Genomic DNA, 23248 nt, shown 5'->3' on the forward strand with positions numbered 1-23248 from the left:
CATATTCGCCGATACGAGTCCGATCCGAGTCCTTCCTTTTCCTTTTCTTGTCCTTGAGCCCGCCACTCTAACAGGATTGGATGGAATCTTCGGATACTCAGCTGAAGATACGGGGCACAAAACAACAGTGTTACCCCGTGGAACACCGGTGAACACACTTATCCTCACTTATCCGATCCGCATCAGCCGTGAGGTGAGCTTATGAACCTTTGCAAAGCTGCCTGGGTAGACTGCTTAAAGCAACAGCAGCACCCTGCAGCAAACAGTCTTTTGATGCCTCTTAACACTGGTGAACACACGCATCCTCAATTTTGCCTTTTTTTATGTCCATCTGGAGGACAACTCAGGGCGTTTGTCCTAACCCACTGCTGCTGCTCTATCCCCTGAGGCAGTCAGAAAATGATGCTTATCCTATTAACTTAATGCATACTTATGCTGTATAGATGCACCCTCATGCCAGCAAGAAACCAACATAAAGCACTGTTCAATTTGGTTCACTCGCTGTCCACCCCTGTTAAAGCTAGCTCGCAGATTCTGCCTTCGCAGGATCTCTGCAAATCTGTTTCTGACTTTTTTGTTGATAAGATTAACATCATCCGTCAGAAAATTGTTAATACTGCTTCATTGTCTGTGGCTCTCTCTCACTCCCCCTCTCTTTCCACTGCTGACGCTAATTGGTCTACCTTTGCTATTTTTTCTGATCATGAAGTTCTGGTGGCTATTCATAAGCTTAAATCTGCCTCACCACTTGATCCTATTCCCCTCACTCTTCTCAAGGAGATTTCGGGGGAGATTGTATCATTGATTACATCTGCAGTTAATACCTCTCTCCCCTCTGGCTTTATTCCTCGTGCCCTGAAACATGCTGTAGTAATTCCTTTGCTTAAGAAACCCTCTCTTGATCATTCTGTTCTTTCTAATTTCCGCTCTATCTCGCTTGTCCCTTTTCTTATGAAGCTTCTTGAGTCTCTGGTCTCCCGCCGGCTTTCCTCATTTCTTGAATCTTCTAGTTTCTTTGACTCTTTCAATCTGGCTTTTGCTCTGGGAGGGGCACCAAATCAGTTCTTGTGTCCGTGATTGATGACCTCACTCACCTGGTTGATCAGGGTGGTGTGGGGCGCTGATTTTATTAGACCTGTCAGCTGCCATTGATACCATTGACCATTCCACCCTGAATTCCCAGCTGTCGTGTGTGGGTCTGTCTGGCCAGGTCCTGGCTTGGTTCTCTGCCTTTTGGCTGACCTCTCCCAGTCTGTTTTTCTTGCTCCCTCCTGCTCTAGGTCTGTCTCTCTGTCCTGCTGAGTCCTGCAGGACCTGCCTTGAGGACCTGGGTTTATGGATGGCCCGAGAACTGGCTGAAGTTGAATCGTGAAAAGATGGAGGTTCTAGTTGTTGGCACCTCCAGCCCTCTGTCTTTCTGGACCCCTGACTTCTGGACGGCTATTCTTGGCCTGTTCCCTTCCCCTGGTTCCTCTGTGAAGGATCTGGGGTTTAAAATCTCCTCCTCCCTATCTATGTGTGACCAGGTTGCCTCTGTAAATCCGTCCATTTCAAACTTAAAATCTTACAGAAAGTCTTGCTTTTTATTCCACTGAAATTTCAGGCACCTGTGGTAGCCACCCTTTAGCAATATTGATTATTGCAACGTGCTCTACCTGGCTCAGCCTGCTTATCTTGTGCGCCGTCTGCAGCTTCCTCAGAATGCATCAGTTAGGTCACTAACTCGCACTCCTTTCGGCGCTCATATATCGCTGCTTCACTGGCTTCTGTCGAGAAACATGTCCTTTTTAAGTCACTCTGTATTGTGCACAGAGCTTTTATTTTATAAATGTGGTGCTGAATATTTGCAAACCAAATTCCCTCCTTATTTTCCCCATAGATTCCTTTGCTCGCAGACAACCTTCCTGATTCAAATCTCTCGGGTTAGACTCTCGCATATGGATGGTCGTGCATTTTTGGTAGCAGCAGCCAAGGCTTGGAATTCACTCCCCCTGTCCCTGGATGCCACCTTTGATCATCTTCCTTTCTGCAGGACTTTAAAGACTTTTCTGTTTTGAATCTTGCCTGCTGTATCCTGCTATATCCTTTTGTATGGTGTGCACCATGATGCCCTCGAGTGAACGTGTGCTATATAAATTCACTTAGCATAACATAACCTTACACCTGATACCCTGACACACAGGTGCATATTGTGTGTTTCAGAGTATCAGGTGCCATGAGTGTGGATCTATATAGCATGTTTTATGCTGCAAAATATTTCATTGTCCTAAAACACTTACCCTAAATGCTAAATAAAACACATTTCATTGGATCCTACATTCCTTGAGCAGACCTAGCACAAAACAATGAGGCGCTGGGTGTCAGATGACAACAATGTAATCCAAAGTGGGCCACAACACTTGAACACAACTTGACATGACACCGGCCCAACAACTCACAAGGAAAGACGTACATCCAAAATCACAAATACCTTAATCCGTTAATTGTAGTCATACTTGGATTTGACCAAACTCCTTGATTCAATAAAGCACTGTTTCACTTGTCGATACGCGCCTTTCCTTGATTCCTGACATTCGTTTCCTGGGCAGTATGATTTCCAAGAGACGGGTGTCACAAGCTTATTGTGAAGACGAAAATGACGTCGTTCATGATGCAACGTAAGCACATACTGGTGCCTTTTTCCAACACTTGTGTATCCCGTGGAAGCGTTGCGCTGCTATGGCAACAAGACAAATTGGCCCGTTGGATTCCTGAGCGACGTTACCATCACGGAGCCGGCATCAGGGAGAGAAGAGCTCTCCGGCCACTGTTGCGCTTGCGCTGCCAACTCCTTGCCCCCAACGCTCGCCGTAACTTCTCTAAGGAGTGCTACCACCCTGCTCCTCAAGCCTCAGGCAGCCAACACTGCCTTGGCGCTGCATGTGGGGCTGCCAACAGGCTTTCGCACCCCTCACGATGCGGGCAAACCGGCTAATTCCTAGTTCAGTTCTGCGAAGCTGCCGTTCTGCGGGCACAGAAGAGGAAGAGAAAACAGTTGTGGGTGTTTAACTGGCACGGGTAAAGTAGCTTCTTTAAGACATAATGAAGCAGTTTGCGCACCAAGCAGGCTGGGGACCCGGATCGCTACTGCTCGGTGGTGCGCTTCCCGGGGAAACCTCATGTGCTGGGTGAGGATGGATCTACATGTCGGGTGGGGGAACAGTGGGTGACTCACTGGGCTCCTTCCTCCCAACCCCCACAGCTCTCCTTACTTTGTCGTCTTTGGTTGGAGGCTCTGTCCACTCCTGTACTTTCCCTCTCCTTAACTTCCTGGAAAGACATTGCATTCTAGACGCCAATGTTATAAACGTCTTGTGGGGCTCAGTTCATTCATACACAGACCAGCTATGCAGCCTCTGAGGTGAATACAGAAAGCTTTATTATACATATGTATATAGGTACAGCTCCAGTTACTTGCAGGTATATTACAGGACATGAAGACAAGTGGAGAGGAGCAGACACCCACCGGACATCTTCTCATCTCCAGCTCAGGCCCTCAACTGACACTCCTGGAACACTCACACACAACACACACCAACATTCTCCTAAGCTGCCTATCATACCATTCACCAACATTCTACCAGCATGCATCCATGGCCAGCAAGACAGAACAAGACAAACTCACATCACAACACTGTGGTGCGGAAAATTGTGTATAAAGCTACATTCCCTTTTTTTTAAAAACATTTCTTTATTGGCATTTTTCATACAACTTCCCCCCTATATCTCCTGCCCATCATCCCCCAATCCCCTCAAGGGACTTCATAGTCTAGCTGTGGAGTATAGTGTACATGTAGTTCGTAGAAAGCATTGGGGTTCCAGATGGTTCTTTTAATAGACACTGTATGTCCAACACCTGTATAATTGTGTGTGCACAGTTGTTGCACAGTCACTTTTAAAAAAGACAACCTCTCCCCAGTCATTCCGGAATCTCTCCTCATCCCATTGGTTCTTGTAAGTAATCCACTATATTGCACAGTTTGCAAAGCCAACACGTCACCGTGGGTGGACTTATTTGTTTCCAGTTTTTAGCAATAACCAGCCAGGCCGATAATAGTAAAGTCATCATAGCTCTTTTCTGTGGCTCTGAAATTATATGTTGCTCTGGGTCTAATAGTCTGCATAGATTCACACCTAATGAGAGAGGTTGAACTTCTAGTACTATTTTCTGCAAATGACCCGAAACCTCTTCACAGAAGCCCTTGATCTTGGGGCACCCCACCATATATGTCTCCAATCCCCAATCCCTTTACACCCCCTCCAAAATTCCTGATTTTCTGAGTCATGCATTTTATTTAGTCTACTAGTGGTGTAGTGTCATTTTAGCATTATTTTAGACCATGCCTCTCGTAACTGTAGGGACCTGGTCAATTTTGGGATGTTCCTCCACAGCCCTTCCCAATGGCCCTCTGGGACCACTTCTCCCAACGTGCCCTCACAGGCTATTTGGTACGGACCGATTTGATGGTCTGAGCACTCTTGAAGTATCATATATATATATATCCGATATCAGATGTTTTTCTCCCGTATGGGTGGTCGCGTATATCTCAAATTTGGTCAGCGGCCTAATTTCTGCCTGGCAGATCGCCCTCTGTTGTAACCAGTGCCTCAGCTGTATTTATTCATGTCTATCTCCATCCGTTAGTCCTACGTGTGTCCTGCAGTCTTCAAATGACGCTATTACCCCTTTGCATACCATGTCTCTAATCTTCACACACCTGCTTTCCTTCCACCGGCTAAATGTACCATTTACCGTGCCTGGAGTAAAATTGGGATTTTCAAACATAGGAGTCAATGGGGATGGAATCGTCGACAGGTGTCCCCTTTTGACCCACCTGTCCCATATATCGCATGTCACACAGAGTACTGTACTGCGGCTGGAGCTCGGGGTCTATCTTTCCTGTGAAGCCACAATAGTCCCGCCAATGAGCATCCTACAACCGCTCTATCCATCCATGCCCAGACCTTGTCCCTGCATTCCGAAAACCATTTGCGCACTACTCTCAATTGAGCGGCCTCGTAGTAGCGGTAGAGGTTAGGCATCCCCACTCCACCTCTCTATCTTAGGGTCGCAAAGAGGTCTAAAGCAACTCTTGGGCGTTTGCCTTGCCAGACAAACCTAGAGATCTGTTACGCTCACCTGGTCTCTGCGGGGACGTTGGGGCACGGTTGCAGCCCTCCCTGGAACTGGCTCCCCTTGGTCAGGCTTCTTCCCCTGCTTCTGTGTTGTGGACTGCGCTGGTTGTTGGTACTGCCCCTGCGAGAATACGAGAGGCTGTGAGAATGCTGTGATGTGACTGTGGTCCACCTCAAACCCTTCTTCCCAGAATGTGGTGAGCATAGCCGACCCATATATTCCCACCTATTTAATTATGATGGTGAGCTCTCCGTCCTGCTTCTCACTGCAGGTGCGCTTTTAGATAGAACGAGTTTCTTCACTGGTCCATGTGCGTGGCAGCCCAGACCGGCTGTGGCTGAACCACCTCAAAGGTAAGTATCCTTCAATAATGATTATTGTCCGTATCCTTTTGTAATGTCTTTTCCTTGATTATTATCCCTATCTGTTGTAATTTCTTTTCCTTCATTATTGTCCGTATCTCTTGTAATGTCTTTCCTTTTCCCCAATAGGTGATATGAGGCCCAGCGGTAGTTGCGGTGCAAGAAGCGAGCCCCAATGGAAGAAAAGGGAGTTCACGAATGTCCCAATAGGTGGTAAGTTTGGTTTTAGGGTCAAGCGCGAGGATTGGTCTGAGCGCGACCTTAGCTTAATGTCTTTATAGTTTTTCTGACCTTATTTTGTCCTTTTCTCTTGCAGGGATTGTCTGGCAAAGTCAGACTGGAATGCTGTTATCCGAAGATCTGCCGGCGGATGAAGGATGCCTGGATCCGCGATGAAGCTGGCTGAAAGTGGACTCGATGCCTGGATCCGCGATGAAGCTGGCCGAAAGTGGACTCCCGAGCAAGTGTTGTGGCTGGGAGCTGGAATCAGGTAAGGATGTGCTCTGACTGCGGTTGCTGCTGGAATCAGGTATGGATGCGCTCCGTCTGCGGTTGCTGCTGGAATTAGGTAAGGATGCGCTCTGACTGCGGTTGCTGTTGGAATCAGGTATGGATGCGCAATGACTGCAGTTGCTGCTGGAATCAGGTAAGGAGGCGCTCCAACTGCAGTTGCTGCTAGAATCAGGTAAGGATTCGCTTTAGGAGGTGGTTGTTGCTGGAATCAGGTATGGATGCGCCTCAGGCGGCAGTGAGCGTTACGCTGCTATAAGTAGACTAACGCAAAGCGCCTGCATGCGGGCGGGGCAGGCTTAAATAGCCTGGTACCGGCCACGCCCATTTGTTTTGACTCGTGGCCCCACCCTGCCACTCCTAGAGGATGCTGCATGTGCAGCCCAATTAACTCCTATGGCCACACCCGACCTGGAGGCACGTGGAGGCCCTGCAGGGAAAAAAAGCATGTGCACCAGAATAAAGTGTGCAGAGTCCAACTGGACCTTTTATGTAGTGAAGCTTGTGGTTCTTGCCCAGTGGCCATGACAGCACTCCCCCTCAAGGCCCCTCTCACGGGTGCTCTTCCTCCTGGTCCTGGCTTGGAGGGGTTGTTGCGATGGAATTGTCTTATTAGTCGTGGAGCATGGACGAATTTACTAGGTTCCCATGTACGGTCTTGAGGTCCATAACCTTTCCAGTCTATAAGGTAGTACAGTTTAGATTGTACTATCTTGGAATCCAGAATAGTCTTGACCTTGTATTCCGGTTCTCCTTCTATGATGTCGGGCTCGGGTGGTGCCTCAATCCGAGTACCTGGTTTCATTGGTTTCAAGAGAGAAACATGGAACACCGGATGGATCCGCATATTAGATGGTAAATCTAATTTCATTTCAGCAGGGTTAATTATGGCTTTGATGGGATAAGGCCCCAGGTACCTGGGGCAGAAGGCTCGTGGTCCTTTCAAGGGAATGTTCTTGGATGCCAACCAAACTTTATCCCCGACCTGATGATGTGGAGCATCTCTTCGGTGTCGATCTGCACATTTTTTCTGTTGTTCTTTGGCTCTGGTCAGATATTCAACTGTTTCTTTAAGGGTTCGAGTGATAGTTTTGTGCAAGGTTGTAAATGCTGGCATTTCTAATTCGTCAAGTGAATCAAAAGTGGACGTTCGAGGATGTCGACCATGCACTGTGTAGAATGCGGTCTGTCCGGTGCTAGTGTGGATGGAATTATTGTAGGTGAATTCGGTCAACCAAAGGATGTTTTTCCAGGACTCCTCAGTTTGTTGTAACATACACCTCAGGTATTACTCCAAGGTCTGGTTGGTCCGTTTGGTATGGCCATCGGTTTGGGGATGATGACTCATGGATAACCGGAGATCAGTTTTGGCATTTTGCAGCACCTCCTCCAAAGTGTTGAGATGAATTGTGTTCCGCGATCTGAGATCAATACTAATGGGAAACCGTGTTACTTGACAATTTGCTCCAAAACACAGTGGCAAGGGCAGAAGCAGTGGGAAGCCCCTTCAATGGAATAAAATGCGCCATCTTGGAGAATAAGTCTACAGTAACCAGTATCGTGTTAAATCCGTTGCAGGGAGGAAGATCAGTGATAAAGTACATAGACAGCGTATGCCATGGTGCTGGTGGTACAGTCAAGGGACGTAGTAACCCTGCTGGACTTAACTTCTGAGATTTGTGTTGCGCGCAGACACCACAGGTCGCAATGAATTGGGCAATGTCTTTTCTCCAGGTTGGCCACCAATAGCCCTTTTGTAGTTTAGCTCGAGTCTTGGCAATCCCTGGGTGTCCTTCCACTAATGATTGATGGTAGTTGTCATGATCTCTGCTTCCAAAAGGTCAGGGTTTTCCCAACTCCCTTGGAAGCAGATCCATAACCCAGGTTCCGAGTGCCAACCAGTCCCAATTGGGACCTTTTGGACCCAGTCCTGGCGCCAGTGGCACCAGGCTCATAAATATGCCCAGTCCCAGCGCTGGAAGCGCCGGGCTCATAATGCTTGGGTGGACTTACCTGCAGCAGACCATGCTGCTTACTTGCCTGCCAGTTGAGTCTCTGATCCTCTTCTGTTTGGAACTACTTTTCCTGTTGGGTGGGGCAGGAGCCACTCCCTAGATTCAGAACACTGGAACTCTTCTGGAAAGCAGGAACTCTTTTCTTAGGCGTGGCTGTGGAAGGAGACACCTAAGCACTACAGGAGGCTATTTAAACCACACCCGATGGATGAATCTTGCTTTGCATTATTCTGCATCCTCAGCAGCAGAACGCTCATCGTGTCTTCTGCATCTGATCCTGGGCCTAAGGAAAAAGGCTTACCATTCTGAATCCAGTCTTCAGCAACGCCTATAAAGACAAGAAAGAACAGGTTAGCATTACGGTGTTCAGTGACAGCTCTTCACTTACCTGGTCCATCGGCTGTCACCAACGCCTCGCGCTGCATTCCGGCATCTGAAAGACAAAGGCTTACCTACTCTTCGTGCGCTCCGGAGGTCTTCACACTGCATTCCGGCATCTGAAAGACAAAAGCTTACCAACTCTTCGCACGCTCCGGAGGCCTTCGGCGCTGCATCCCGCATCTGAAAGACAAAACAAGGTGCGTTTAAAGACATTGGGGAACTTTAATACTCACGTGCCATTACTCCTTTCCACATCTAACCCAGTGGGTATTCCGGCACCCAGCAGCCGCCCCGAACTTGTACCTGCAAAATAAAAAGACAGTTAGAGCGCATCGTGAAGCAGGCAACAAGCGCTTACTTACGTGCTTCCAGGCGCTTCTATTCATCACACGGGCTCCATCTTCAACTCACGTCAGCCCGCCATCAGCCATCGCCGGAACCCTGCAAAACAAGAGACATCATTACTAAAGACTTTAAAGACATTAGAATTACTCGAAACTTACCGTTCGTGCAGTAAACGACGGACAGCAGTCCTCTGAAGTCAAGAGGCCTGCTCCCCTTATCCAGTGAAGAAACTGGTTACAGCACCCTGCCTCGAGGCAGATGGAGAGCACGGCGTTCAATTACCTAAGGTGAGAGCGTTAACCTTTGGGGTTCTACAGGAGAAGAGAAAGGGAAGAAGAGAGAGACATTCAATAACCCAGTTCATTAATCCCACATTTTCTATCTGCAGACATCTTACCCTTCGAACCAGACATACAGTGCACAGAGGTCCAGCCCAAAGAGCCAGCCGTGTGTTACACATCACCTTTGAAGATACGGTATGCGCCCAGTCAAGACCGGCGCCTCTACGGGAATCAGGTGAGCGTTACAGAATGCAAAGCCAACCACAAAACTCCCGTCCAGGCGCTATGGAAACCTCGGATACCGACCAGCTAGCCCAGTTACTTGGGGAACTAAGGGCAGAAGTGCATGCAGCCCGTCAGGAAACGAACGCTCTAAGAAGGGAACTGATTATTTCCAAGGAGCGAACAGATGATCTCGCTAGACAATTGCTACAGTCACAAGCCGGACAGACCCCGTTACCCGCATCTGGGGGAAATCTTCCTTCTACATCCTCTATGAATCCAGTGCAGATCAACCTACCTGGGAATGTACCTCTGGCTCCGCCCGAACGATTTTCTGGTGACCCAAAGAGGTTTGCAGTATTTATCAATCAGTGCCGGTTGCATTTCTTATGCCGGCCAGCAGCCTTTCCAACTGATCAAGCTAAAGTAGCTTTCGTGCTTTCGTACCTTAGTGGCAATGCGGCAGACTGGTCGATCCCTCTAGTAAATCAAGATGATCCGGTCCTCCATGATTTTCAAGCTTTTCATCTCAGTATGGAAAAACTGTTCGCAAGACATTCACAGGGGCAGGCCTTGGACAATGAGCTTCTTTCGTTGCGACAAGGTAATCAAGACCTTTTGGCTTATATTGCGTCTTTCAACAGACTGATAGTGGAAACTCACTGGCCTGAGGACAAAAGGATTACGCTGTTTTATAGAGGTCTACGCGGAGAGCTCAAAGATGTGTTAGCCCAAGTAGTGAATCCCCCAAAAGATTGTTCGGACTATATAGACTTAGTCGTTCAAATAGATCACAGACTGCAGAACAGGAAGGCCGATCGTTCCAAGTTTGATGCTCGAGTATTTTCCAAACCGCCAACTCCTTCCAAAGGAGTAGACTCCGGGGAACCCATGCAAAAAGCGGGTCTGAAAGGTCCTCTAACACAAAAGGAGCGGGAAAGGAGAAAACAGTTGCAATTATGCCTCTATTGCGGAAACTCAGGGCACTTTCTTCGAGACTGTCCGGTGAAGCCTGCCAAGAAGGCAGTAGGAGCTGCAGTTACCAAAGTTACAAACTCTGAGCAGGGAAACGACCTCGCCCGACAAGAATAGAGGTCCTCTTGCCGAGCGTGAAAACCAGTTCCGTGACCTCGCATTTCGTGATACCTATGGTCCTCATTAGCCCTGATAATCCGGATCGATTACATGCAATTGAAGCTTACGTCGACAGCGGTGCCATCGGCAATTATGTGGATCATGAAATGGTTTTGAGGATGAATCTAACTCTTTGTCCCAAGGCTGTAAAGGTCGTCATTACTACGGTGGATGGTACGGAGATAGCCTCCGGGCCAGTAACGCATACCACTCAAGAAGTGACGCTAGTAAGTCAAGATGGACACCATGAGAAGATCGTGTTCGATGTGATCAAGGCCCCTCAGTTTCAGATTATTCTAGGAATACCGTGGTTAGAGAAACACAATCCTCTGATCGATTGGCGAGCAAGAACAGTCCAGTTTCCAGAATGTGTCTCTACTTGTCACCCTCCACCTGGTGTTGCACTGGCAGCAATTTCTTCAGAGACTCCCCAGTTACCTCCCGAATACCTAGAATACCAAGATGTTTTCCGGAAGGATCAGGCTAACTCTCTACCTCCTCATAGGTCTTATGACTGCCAGATCGACCTGATACCTGGATCTACTCCTCCTTGTAGTAGAATTTATGCCCTCACCGAGCCTGAGAACCTTCACCTTCGACAATACCTGGATCAATACCTGGCAAATGGGTTTATTCGTCCTTCCAAGTCCCCTGCTTCTTCAGCTTTGTTCTTCGTTCCAAAAAAGGAAGGAGACCTTAGAACTTGTATAGATTATCGCTCCCTGAACCAGGTCACCGTTAAGAATAGATATCCGTTACCTTTGATCCCTGAACTCCTGGACCAAGTCAGAAAAGCATGCATATATACAAAGCTGGATCTTAGAGGAGCTTACCACTTGGTACGAGTAAAAGAGGGCGATGAATGGAAGACGGCCTTCCGCACCAAGTATGGGCTATTTGAATATCAGGTCATGCCCTTCGGACTTTGTAATGCCCCGGCCGCCTTTCAATATTTTATGAACGATGTCCTCAGAGAGCTCATAGATGTGTGTGTTGTTGTTTACATTGACGACATCCTCGTTTATTCTTCATCGGAATCTGAACATCAGAAACACGTGAGAATGGTCCTCGAAAGATTGCGTCAACACAAACTTTTCGCTAAGTTGGAAAAATGTGTTTTCAACGTGACTGAAGTTGAATTCTTGGGATTCATATTATCACCTGGCGGAGTGCGTATGGATTCAAAGAAGGTCGATGCAGTTCTCAAATGGCCATCACCATCCTCCGTAAAAGGTGTGCAAAGCATGTTAGGCTTCGCTAACTTTTACCGCAGGTTTATCCCCGAATTCTCTCGAATAGTCCAGCCCATCACTGCCTTGTTAAAGAAAAACAAACGTTTTGAATGGTCTACCGAGGCGGAACAAGCTTTCCAGGATTTGAAGACTAAATTTATCTCTGCACCAATCTTAAAACACCCTCGCCCCGAACTCCCCTACATCGTGGAAACTGATGCTTCAAGCCTTGCCATGGGGGCAGTTCTATCACAAAAGGACCCGGTAACCAATCAGTTGCATCCCGTGGCATTTTGGTCCCGCAAATTCTCGCCTCCTGAAATCAATTACAAGATTACTGACAAGGAACTTCTGGCTATCAAGTCTGCCTTTAAGGCTTGGCGGCATTATCTGCTGGGGGCCCGATACACCGTTACTGTGATTACGGATCACCGAAACCTGCAATATTTGAAAACCGCAAAAGCCCAATCCTCTAGACAACTCCGTTGGGCATTATTCTTTGCCGAGTTTGACTTCATAATTACCTATCGACCTGGTACAAAAAACGGTAAAGCTGATGCCCTTTCTCGGATGGGAGTGGAAGAACACTTGATCAACCCTAAACCTGTACCAATCATTCCCGAACAAAGAATTCTGGGTGTAATCGCCACAGAATCCATAGAGGAAGTTAAGGATAAAGCCAGGCAACTTGTAACTCCAGCAGACATACAGAATTGGCATCTGCAGGGAAAGGACTTTGCAGTAAAGGACAACTTATTGTATTTCCAAGAACGATTATACCTACCCAGTACAGATTTACAGAAAAAAGTAATCTCTTGTTATCACGATTCTTTAATGGAAGGACATCCCGGTATAGCCAAGACCTCAGAAAAGATCAAGCGCTACTTCTGGTGGCCGTCTTGGAAAAAAGATATCAGAGACTTTATAATGTCCTGTGGAGTATGCGCCCAAAACAAGAGTCAAAAGGAAAGACCAGCAGGCCTCTTACGCCCTATTGACATCCCACCTCGCCCTTGGCATACGCTTTCTATGGACTTCATCACCGATCTACCTCCATGCTCCGGATACAATACGATTCTAGTAATCGTGGACTTATTCTCCAAGATGGCGCATTTCATTCCGCTCAAAGGCTTGCCAACAGCAGCAACTCTGGCCCGAGAATTTCTCGAAAACATCGTCCGACTGCACGGTTTTCCTTCAGTTCTAATTTCGGATCGAGGTAGTCAATTTATTTCTCATTTTTGGCGAAGTTGCTGTCGGTCGGCTCAAATTGATGTGAGACTATCGACAAGTCACCACCCTCAGACCGACGGACAAACCGAGAGGACCAATCAAACTCTGGAACAGTATTTACGCTGCATGCTGCAACAAACTGAAAAAACTTGGAAAGACATCCTTTGGATAGCCGAATATGCCTACAATAACTCTGTCCATTCGGGAACTGGGAAAACCCCGTTTTTTCTTTTGTACGGCAGTCATCCTCGAACCTCGGAGTTGGATCCCTTCCAAGATCTTGAAACACCAGCAGTAGACTACCTGCATTCTACAATCACCCAAGCCTTTAAGGAAGCTGTTTCTCACCTTCAAAGGGCTAAAGAACAATACAAGAAAGGAGCAGATCAACATCGGAAGGAAGCCCCTCAATATCAAGTAGGGGATCAAGTCTGGTTATCCACCAAATATCTACCTCTAAAAGGGCCACGCACATTCAACCCAAGATACCTTGGTCCCTATTCCATCACTACCATAGTAAACCCAGTAGCGGTCAAGTTGGACTTGCCCCCGCACATGAAGATACATCCGGTCTTCCACGTCTCTCTATTAAAACCCGTGCAACCTCAAACCCGACTAACCAAATCTCCAAAACCTATCCTAGTTGATGGAGAACTCGAGTTTGAAGTCAAAAGCATTCTGGACTCCAAGATCTCCAAATCTAAACTATTCTACCTAATTGACTGGAAAGGCTACGGCCCCCAAGAGAGATCCTGGGAACCTGCTGAATATGTCCACGCTCCTCGCCTAATCAAAAGATTTCACCGAACATTTCCTGACAAGCCAAAACCCCCGGAGAAGCCCGGTTTGGGAGGGGCCTTGAGGGGGGGTACTGTCATGATCTCTGCTTCCAAAAGGTCAGGGTTTTCCCAACTCCCTTGGAAGCAGATCCATAACCCAGGTTCCGAGTGCCAACCAGTCCCAATTGGGACCTTTTGGACCCAGTCCTGGCGCCAGTGGCACCAGGCTCATAAATATGCCCAGTCCCAGCGCTGGAAGCGCCGGGCTCATAATGCTTGGGTGGACTTACCTGCAGCAGACCATGCTGCTTACTTGCCTGCCAGTTGAGTCTCTGATCCTCTTCTGTTTGGAACTACTTTTCCTGTTGGGTGGGGCAGGAGCCACTCCCTAGATTCAGAACACTGGAACTCTTCTGGAAAGCAGGAACTCTTTTCTTAGGCGTGGCTGTGGAAGGAGACACCTAAGCACTACAGGAGGCTATTTAAACCACACCCGATGGATGAATCTTGCTTTGCATTATTCTGCATCCTCAGCAGCAGAATGCTCATCGTGTCTTCTGCATCTGATCCTGGGCCTAAGGAAAAAGGCTTACCATTCTGAATCCAGTCTTCAGCAACGCCTATAAAGACAAGAAAGAACAGGTTAGCATTACGGTCTTCAGTGACAGCTCTTCACTTACCTGGTCCATCGGCTGTCATCAACGCCTCGCGCTGCATTCCGGCATCTGAAAGACAAAGGCTTACCTACTCTTCGTGCGCTCCGGAGGTCTTCACACTGCATTCCGGCATCTGAAAGACAAAAGCTTACCAACTCTTCGCACGCTCCGGAGGCCTTCGGCGCTGCATCCCGCATCTGAAAGACAAAACAAGGTGCGTTTAAAGACATTGGGGAACTTTAATACTCACGTGCCATTACTCCTTTCCACATCTAACCCAGTGGGTATTCCGGCACCCAGCAGCCGCCTCGAACTTGTACCTGCAAAATAAAAAGACAGTTAGAGCGCATCGTGAAGCAGGCAACAAGCGCTTACTTACGTGCTTCCAGGCGCTTCTATTCATCACACGGGCTCCATCTTCAACTCACGTCAGCCCGCCATCCGCCATCGCCGGAACCCTGCAAAACAAGAGACATCATTACTAAAGACTTTAAAGACATTAGAATTACTCGAAACTTACCGTTCGTGCAGTAAACGACGGACAGCAGTCCTCTGAAGTCAAGAGGCCTGCTCCCCTTATCCAGTGAAGAAACTGGTTACAGCACCCTGCCTCGAGGCAGATGGAGAGCACGGCGTTCAATTACCTAAGGTGAGAGCGTTAACCTTTGGGGTTCTACAGGAGAAGAGAAAGGGAAGAAGAGAGAGACATTCAATAACCCAGTTCATTAATCCCACATTTTCTATCTGCAGACATCTTACCCTTCGAACCAGACATACAGTGCACAGAGGTCCAGCCCAAAGAGCCAGCCGTGTGTTACACATCACCTTTGAAGATACGGTATGCGCCCAGTCAAGACCGGCGCCTCTACGGGAATCAGGTGAGCGTTACAGTAGTTTGCTATTATCTGGTCTTGTAATTTCTTGTCCGGAATATATAGTCTCCCTTGAAAATAGGGTAGATCATTTTTGATAGTGTATTGGGCTCCTCTAGCTAGCCATTCCTCTTGTGCTGTTTGGTTCATCCGAGATTGCAGATCGGTTTTCAAGTCATCCAAACAGGCGGTTGTGGCGATTTGGTTTTGGATCCGTTCTTCGGGAATGATGGCCACAGGCTCAGATGTAGTGAAAGCTTCTTTGTCCTCACCCATGCGTTACAGAGTGTCCGCTTTCCCATTGCGTACTCCTGGTCTGTAAGTAATGACAAAATCGTATTCAGCAAAGAGGAGAGCCCAGCGAAGCTGGCGTGAGGGTTGGGCCTTGGCAGTCTTCAAGTATTGTAGATTACGGTGATCTGTGATAACTGTGACCGTGTGTCTTGCTCCCATAAGATAGTGTCTCCATGTTTTGAAGGCTCCCTTAATCGCTAGTAGTTCCTTGTCAGTGATTGCATAGTTCAATTCTGGCGCAGAAAACTTAGGGGACCAAAACGCTATGGGATGTAATTGCACCGTTTCAGGGTCTTTTTACAATAATACCGCTCCCATGGCTATGCTGGAGGCATCTGTTTCCACCACGTGTGGCAGGTCTGGTCGAGGGTGTCGAAGAACTGGTGCTGTGGTGAAGGCAAGTTTCAGCTCCTGGAATACGTTCTCCGCTTCAGGAGACCAGAATCATTTCTTATTTTTTCTCATTAGGGAGGTCATTGGATGAACTATTTGCAAAAACCTTGGAATAAACTGATGATAAAAAATGGCAAATCCAAGCACACTCTGTACTCCTTTTGTGGATGTTGGTGATGGCCATTGAAGGATAGCATCCACCTTGCGTGTGTCCATGTGTACCCCTCGTGGTGTGAACATGAAGCCCAAAAATTCAACTTCTGTAACATGGAAGAAACACTTTTCTAATTTGGCAAACAGCCGATGATGTTGAAGCTTTTCCAAAACTGCTTTTACATGGCTGACGTGGTCCTCCTTGGAAGCCAAGTAAATAAGAATGTCATCTACGTAGACGAGTGCGCAAACGTCCAATAATTCATGAAGCACATCGTTCATAAAGAATTGAAACGCCGCTGGGGCATTACATAATCCAAAAGGCATGACCTGATACTCGGAAAGCCCATATTTGGTCCGGAATGCCGTCTTCCACTCGTCTCCCTTTTTTAACTCTCACAAGGTGATAGGCTCCTCGTAGGTCCAGTTTTGTGTAAATTTGAGCATTCTTCACCTGATCTAGAAGCTCCGGGATGAGTGGCAGGGGGTATCTGTTCTTTACCGTTATTTGGTTAAGCACTCTATACTCTATACAAGTTCTTAAATTGCTCTCTTTCCTTGGTACGAAAAAGAGAGCCGAGGAGGCATGGGACTGGATGAAGCCGTTAGCTAGGTACTGATCCAGATAAGATCTCAGAGGCTGGTTTTCTTGCTCCATTAAAGCGTAAATTCGACTGCAGGGAATCTGTTTTATTTATTTTATTTATATTTATATTTATGAAGCGCTCACACAGCCCGCAGGCATCGAGGCGCTGTTACAAGAATTGTTTTTTTTTCTTTTCTTAGTTGCGTAATTGTGTGTCTTAGTTACGTATTTATAATGCGCTTAAACACCCAGAGGTTTCTAAGCGCGGACCCGGGGATCGAACCTGCGTTGCTTCGTGTCGTCTTGCTTCCAAGACGCGCACCCTGCCACTGAGCTATCCTCCCGGACCTCCCTGTGCTCCAGACACCAGATCGATTTGTCAGTCGTAAGGTCTGTCTGGAGGCAGGGTGTTCGCTTGCTCCTTCTGGAACACATCCTGGTAATCCAGATATTCAGGGGATAGGGAACCAGAGAGCCCCAGGGTGGATTTTGCCTTGAGTTCCCAGCTCTTCACATTTTTGTGGTAGCAGATGTTAGCACATTCTTGAGGGAAGGTCAGCACTCGTTTTTGCTAGTCGATCCTAGGGTTGTGGGTTTCCAGCCAAGGCATTCCTAAGATCATCTGGAACTGGGGAGCTCCTATGAGATCGAAAGAGATATCTTCCCGATGACCATCCTGACACATCAGCATGACTTTTTCGGTATGTTTTGTCACTGGGCCGGATGCAAACTGAGAACCATCCACTGCTGTGACGTTTGCCGATTTTAGCTTTTGCTGGAGAGGAAGGCCTATTCGTGCAGCCAGATCTTGATCAATATAATTTCCCACTGCTCTGCTATCAATATATGCCTCCAAGGCATGTACCTTTGACGGTTGTTGATGGTTGACCAAAAGTACTGGGATGACCAGATGTGAGGTCTGTACAGATTCCTTCTTTTCGCTCGACAAGTGGGCCCCTGTGCTTGTCGGGTGTTGGTATTTTCCGGGTTTTGTTCCTTCTCATCATTGCCATTGTCCGTTGCACCAACTATCTTCTTGGGGGGTTTTACCGGGCATTCCCGGAGAAAATTTCCTGCTCTTCCGCAGTATAAACAAAGTTGTTGTTGTCTTCTTTTTCTCTCTCAGCCTTGGAGATAGGGCTCCGTAATCTCCCGATCTGCAATGGTTCAGTTTGTTCGTGGGTTTTGGTTTGGTTGTCCCAGGATCGCATATAGACCGACCTCCCTTCAGTTCTTGTGCAATCCATTTTTCGATTCTGCAACCTGTGGTCAAGCTGCACAGTCAGCTTGATGTATTCCGCACAAGCCTCAGGAGGATTGACCACTTGGACTAGGACATTGTTTAGTTCCCCACGCAATCCCCGATAAAAGAGTGTGGTCCTCTTCTCTTCTGGCCAGTTTGTCTGTGCTATGAGGCGATTAAAAGTAGTGATATAGGTCAGCAGACCTTGGTTTCCCTGCCTGAGTGACAATAGTTCATTATCCAGGGCTTATCCTTGGGTGTGCCTAGCAAACAATTTTTCCATCTCTCGCTGGAATTCCCCAAAGTTTCGGAGTAGAGGGTCATCCTGGTTTACTAATGGTATCGACCAGTCCGCTGCGCTGCCTCCTAAATATGAAAGAACAAAGGCGACTCTTGCGCTATCGTTAGGAAAAACACCAGGCCAGCACCAAAAGTGGAGGCGACATCAGTTCATGAATATAGCGTACTTATTGGGGTCGCCGGTAAAGTGTTTGGGTGGGGCCAGTGGCACTGCATCTGGAAGCACCACTTGAACTGGTGGTGATGGCTGTGGCATCGGAGGATGGGCAAGCTCAGGTAATGAAACCTGACCTGCGTGAGTCTGAAGCATTTGTCTTGCCAAGTCATCAGTTCATTCTTGAGCTACAATAAGGTCCCTTCTTAAGGCATTGGTTTATTGCTGGAAACATGGACTTCTGCCCGTAGGTCCCCCAGTAGTTGGACCAACTGGTCTGTTTCCAAGGTTTCCATAACGCCCAGGCAGAGATTCTGAGAGGCTTCGCGTTCTGTTACACTCATCTGGTCTCTGCGGGGACGTTGGGGCACGGTTGCAGCCCTCCCTGGACCTGGCTCCCCTTGGTCAGGCTTCTTCCCCTGCTCCTGTGTTGTGGACTGCGCTGGTTGTTGGTACTGCCCCTGACAGAATATGAGAGGTCATGAGAATGCTGTTGTCATGCCCCGGTGGGGCAGACACCTGTGGGATCGTTGGCGTCTGCTCCGCCATTATTAGCACCGAAGATCTGCTGGCAGATGAAGGATGCCTGGATCCGCGATGAAGCTGGCCGAAAGTGGACTCCCGAGTAAGTATTGTGGCTGGGAGCCTGAATCAGGTAAGGATGCGCTCCGACTGTCGTTGCTGCTGGAATCAGGTAAGGATGCGCTCTGACTGCGGTTGCTGTTGGAATCAGGTAAGGATGCACTCTGACTGTGGTTGCTGCTGGAATCAGGTAAGGATGCGCTCCGACTGCGGTTGCTGCTGGAATCAGGTAAGGATGCGCTCCGACTGCGGTTGCTGCTGGAATCAGGTAAGTATTCGCTTCAGGCGGTGGTTGTTGCTGGAATCAGGTAAGGGTGCGCTTCAGGCAGTGGTGAGTGTTACGCTGCTATAAGCAGACTAACGTGAGCGGGGCAGGGTTAAATAGCCTGGTCCCAGCCACGCCCATTTGTTCTGAGTCGTGGCCCCACCCTGCCACTCCTAGAGGATGCTGCACGTGCAGCCCAATTAACTCCTATGGCCACGCCCGACCTGGAGGCACATGGAGACCCTGCAGAGAAAAAAAGCATGTGCACCAGAATAACACACTTACTTACTCATGAGCCTGGCGCCAAAGGCGCCAGGACTGGGTCCAACTGGACCTTTTATTTAGTGGAGCTTGTGGTTCTTGCCCAGTGGCCATGACAAGATCAAGGTATTAATTGAATGAAAGAATGTCTTTGTGACCGCTATAGGGAGTGTTTGGAACTTAAATAATAACCTGGGGAGGATCATCATCTTTACCGTATTTACACACCCTTGCTAGGAGATCCACATCGGGGTCTACCTGGCAAAGTCTACTTGTGTCGTCTTAATTAATACCGGGTAGTTAGCTTTATACAGTGCTGAAATTGTACTGGTTCATTTTATCCCTAAGTATATTATGTTCTCCACGGAAGAGAGAAAGGGGGCCCAACTTTGCAGGGTGGTGATCACATCTTTAGGTAGGCCCACCTCCAACATTTCTGATTCACCCATGTTTATCTTTAGCCCTGACAGCCCTTCTTGTTCCCTTAATATTCCCACCAGGGCCAGGATGGACAAGACCAGTTCCACCAGTGTTACTAAAATGTCATCCACATAAGCGGCTGTTTTATGCGTTTCCCCACTGAATGGGACCCCTTTAATATCGTGGTTTTGTCTGATTGTAGCCAGCAGAGGTTCCAGATATATGGCATACAGATGGGGAGATAAAGGACATCCCTGCCTAGTCCCTTGTTCAATACCTATTGGGTCCGAAATATGAGCATTTACTGCCAGCCTAGTCAGTGGATTTCTGTAATTTGCCTGCACCATTTTAATATACTTTGGACCAAACCCCATTTGTTTCATCACCTGAAATAAGTATGGCCATTCCACCCTGTCAAAAGCTTATTCAGCATCTAGGGATACCAGGGTGGCGGGGATCCGTTTTATCCAATTTCTCTAATAGATGGATTTCCCTTCTAGTATTGTCGCAGGTTTGCCTCCCTGAGCTAAATCCTGATTGATCCTGCCCTATAAACCCTGGCAGTACTCCCTTTAGCCTTTCCGCTAGAATACCTGTGTACATTTTAGCGTCTATGTTTAGTAGCGCAATGGGCCTATACGATCCACAACTTGTAGGACCATTAATTGGTTTTTCAAACAGAACCACCTTCGCCTCTGTTATCGAACGAGTCACTCCTTCCCCTAAAGGTGTTATATAATCTAGTGAGAAAGCATTTAGCTCACTACAATATGTTTTATAGAAGATCCCTGAGTAGCCATCCGGGCCAGGTGACTTGTTATTTGGGAGACTCTTTATCATTCTCTCCACTTCTTTTACTGTAATTTCCATTTCTAAGTTTTCCCTTTCTTCTCCTGTTACCTTGGCCTTCACCCTTCTAACAATGTCTTTATCCTGTGGCAATCCAGGCGCTCCGATGAGTAGAGCTGCTTGTAGTATGTTACAAAAGCCTGTACTATACCATCAGAGTCTGTGACTATAGTCACATCTGGTTGCTTTATTCCCCCTACGTGGCGCTGACCTCTCTGTTGTTTGAGTAGCCTAGCAAGCATTTTATTTGCCTTATTGGCACCGATATAATAGCTCTGCTTGAGACTTAAGAGAACGCTCTCAACCCTGCTGGTTCTAAGCAGCCTCAGTTGTTTTTGGGCTTCTTTCAATCTGTTGTAGTTCTCGCTGTTCTTGAGCTCTGCCAGTTCCTATTTGGGCATCCCCCAATTCGGCCTACAAATCTTTTTCTAATATGTCTTTCTCCTTCCGTCTTTGAGCCTTCAGAACCACCCTAAAGGCATCCCATACAGTGTCAGGGGGACCCCTTGTGTATCATTCAATGCAAAATAATCTGTGACTTTACCCCTCACAATCTCTCATATTACATAGTCCCTAAGGAGTTCTCCAGGCATTCTCCAAGACCACAGCGGTTTACTCGGTTTCAGCCGCCTCAGATGAATCTTTATCGGTGCATGATCTGACAGGGACATCGGATCTACCTCTATGTCTGTTAACATCCCTAATACACTGGGGGTACCCCAGGCATAGTATATTCTAGAGAACGTTCGATGGACCTGGGAGAAACATGTGTAGCCCATTTCCTGTCCCTTTTTTGCACGCCAGAAATCTCTCATTGCCATTCCTGCCAACCTAGGAGGGAAGCACACTGGCTTACCATTAAAGCTAGAATTATTTTCAAAACGCATTTCGTCTCCCACAAATGCCTCACCAAGAAGGCGCCCACTTTTCTCAATAACTCCATCTCCCAAAATAAGGCCACCAGAATGTTGAGATCCAATTGCAGCACCCACCTATTTTTCCACGATTCAAGGGCTCCAGGGCAGGGGGGAGTAGCTTCCCAGTAGCGGCACCCAAAATTTGGAACTCCCTCCTCTCCCACACTAGAAACGAGCCTTCCCACCAGCGCTTTAAGAAATCGATTAAAACATGGCTTTTTAACAAATTCTAATCAGTCGCATGACCATGCTGTTCTGCCATTATACATGCTTTGCGCTTACTCATGATATGACTGTACCTATTGTCTGTACCCCCTTGTCCTGAAAATGTATTTACTGTATTATTATTTAACTATCTAACATAAGAATACATTGCTGCAAAAAGAAAGAAGTACTCTACACCTTATGCAGTTAGTGGAGTACCTTGTAATAACTAGGGTTCTCTTGTACCAAATCACTTCCTTAGTTTTAACCATATTGATGCATGTTTTTTTTGTAAAGAAATGCCACAAACTCCAGAACATTTTTAACATATAGATTGACGTTCAAGCGACCCAAGCGTTCGAAGTGTCGATTATCAATGTGTCCTGCAATTCACACTAGTTCTCGCAGCTAGCTGCGTTCTTCATCGACGTGCGAGCCGAGTGATCCACCGCCAAGAGTAATTTAATTATAACTTGTATGGAATGTAACTATTTTTCACCCTGTAACCAGATGATTATGCTTTTGGTACCCTGCACCGTTATACCTCCGGGGTTGGCCGTATAACAAATGCAATAAATAAAAATAAATAAATAAAAATAAACCTTTCCCACACTGCCTTAGATGGGTACTGCCCCCTGTTGAGAACTCAGCCACTCTGTGAGGATGTGAGGGTGGACGGAGAGCGGGACGCACGGCCAGAGGAGCCCGCTGTACCGCGGGCGTGTGCGACGCTGAGGGCGGGCGCCGGGGAGGCGTCCCTGTTAAAGGGAGAGCCTTGTCGGCGTCCCGCGACAGTGCCGGCGTTGCAGCCGCAGCGCCGCGGGTGCCCACAGCCGCAGCGCCGCGTGTGCCCACGAGGACTCGGTCCACTGGCGCTGCGGCTGGGAGACCCGCGAACACAGCGTACCTCGGCGGCCTCCGGCGGCGAGCGGCGGCGAGGTTTGGGAATTAGAGAGCCCGGCTCGTGCCGACCGCTCGGCGTCGGAGGTGCGCCAGACAGCTGGGCAGGAACCCGACATGGGGAACAAAACAGAACCCCCTCCTTACCTCAAGCAGGGCAGACCCCTAGCAGCAGCATGGGGCCTCGAGCAGGACGGGCCTCCGGGAAGCATGCCTCAAGGGAGACACCATGTTGGGGGGGCGGGGCCGATGGAGAGGGCGTGGCTGACAATAGGGAGGGGGAGCCAGAACCGGGCAGCCAGAGTAAAGGAGGAGGAGGGGAGGAGGCAGCTCTATTCATAGAGGGTGGGTGCCTAGAGTCCCCACCCATCGGAAAGGGGGGGAGGGAAGTTGTCCCTGATTGGCCCTTTTTCCCTCCAAGCACCAGGTATAAAAGGGACTGGCCTAATGGCATTTTTGTGGCTTTTTGCAGGGAGAAGGAGAGGAGAGTGAGAGCAACTGGTGGGCCTATCCGGGTCCGTGAGAGTAG

General features: G+C 48.0%; 1 pseudogene; it reads right to left on the bottom strand.

Moving 5' to 3' along the window:
- Window positions 1-22125: 22125 nt before the first annotated feature.
- Window positions 22126-22279, bottom strand: LOC138568527 (5.8S ribosomal RNA; annotated as a pseudogene).
- Between the last annotated feature and the right edge of the window lie 969 nt (window positions 22280-23248).

The sequence above is a fragment of the Ambystoma mexicanum genome, chromosome 2p (assembly GCF_040938575.1).
Source record: "Ambystoma mexicanum isolate Mex_15411 chromosome 2p, UKY_AmexF1_1, whole genome shotgun sequence".
NCBI classification, from domain to species: domain Eukaryota; kingdom Metazoa; phylum Chordata; class Amphibia; order Caudata; family Ambystomatidae; genus Ambystoma; species Ambystoma mexicanum.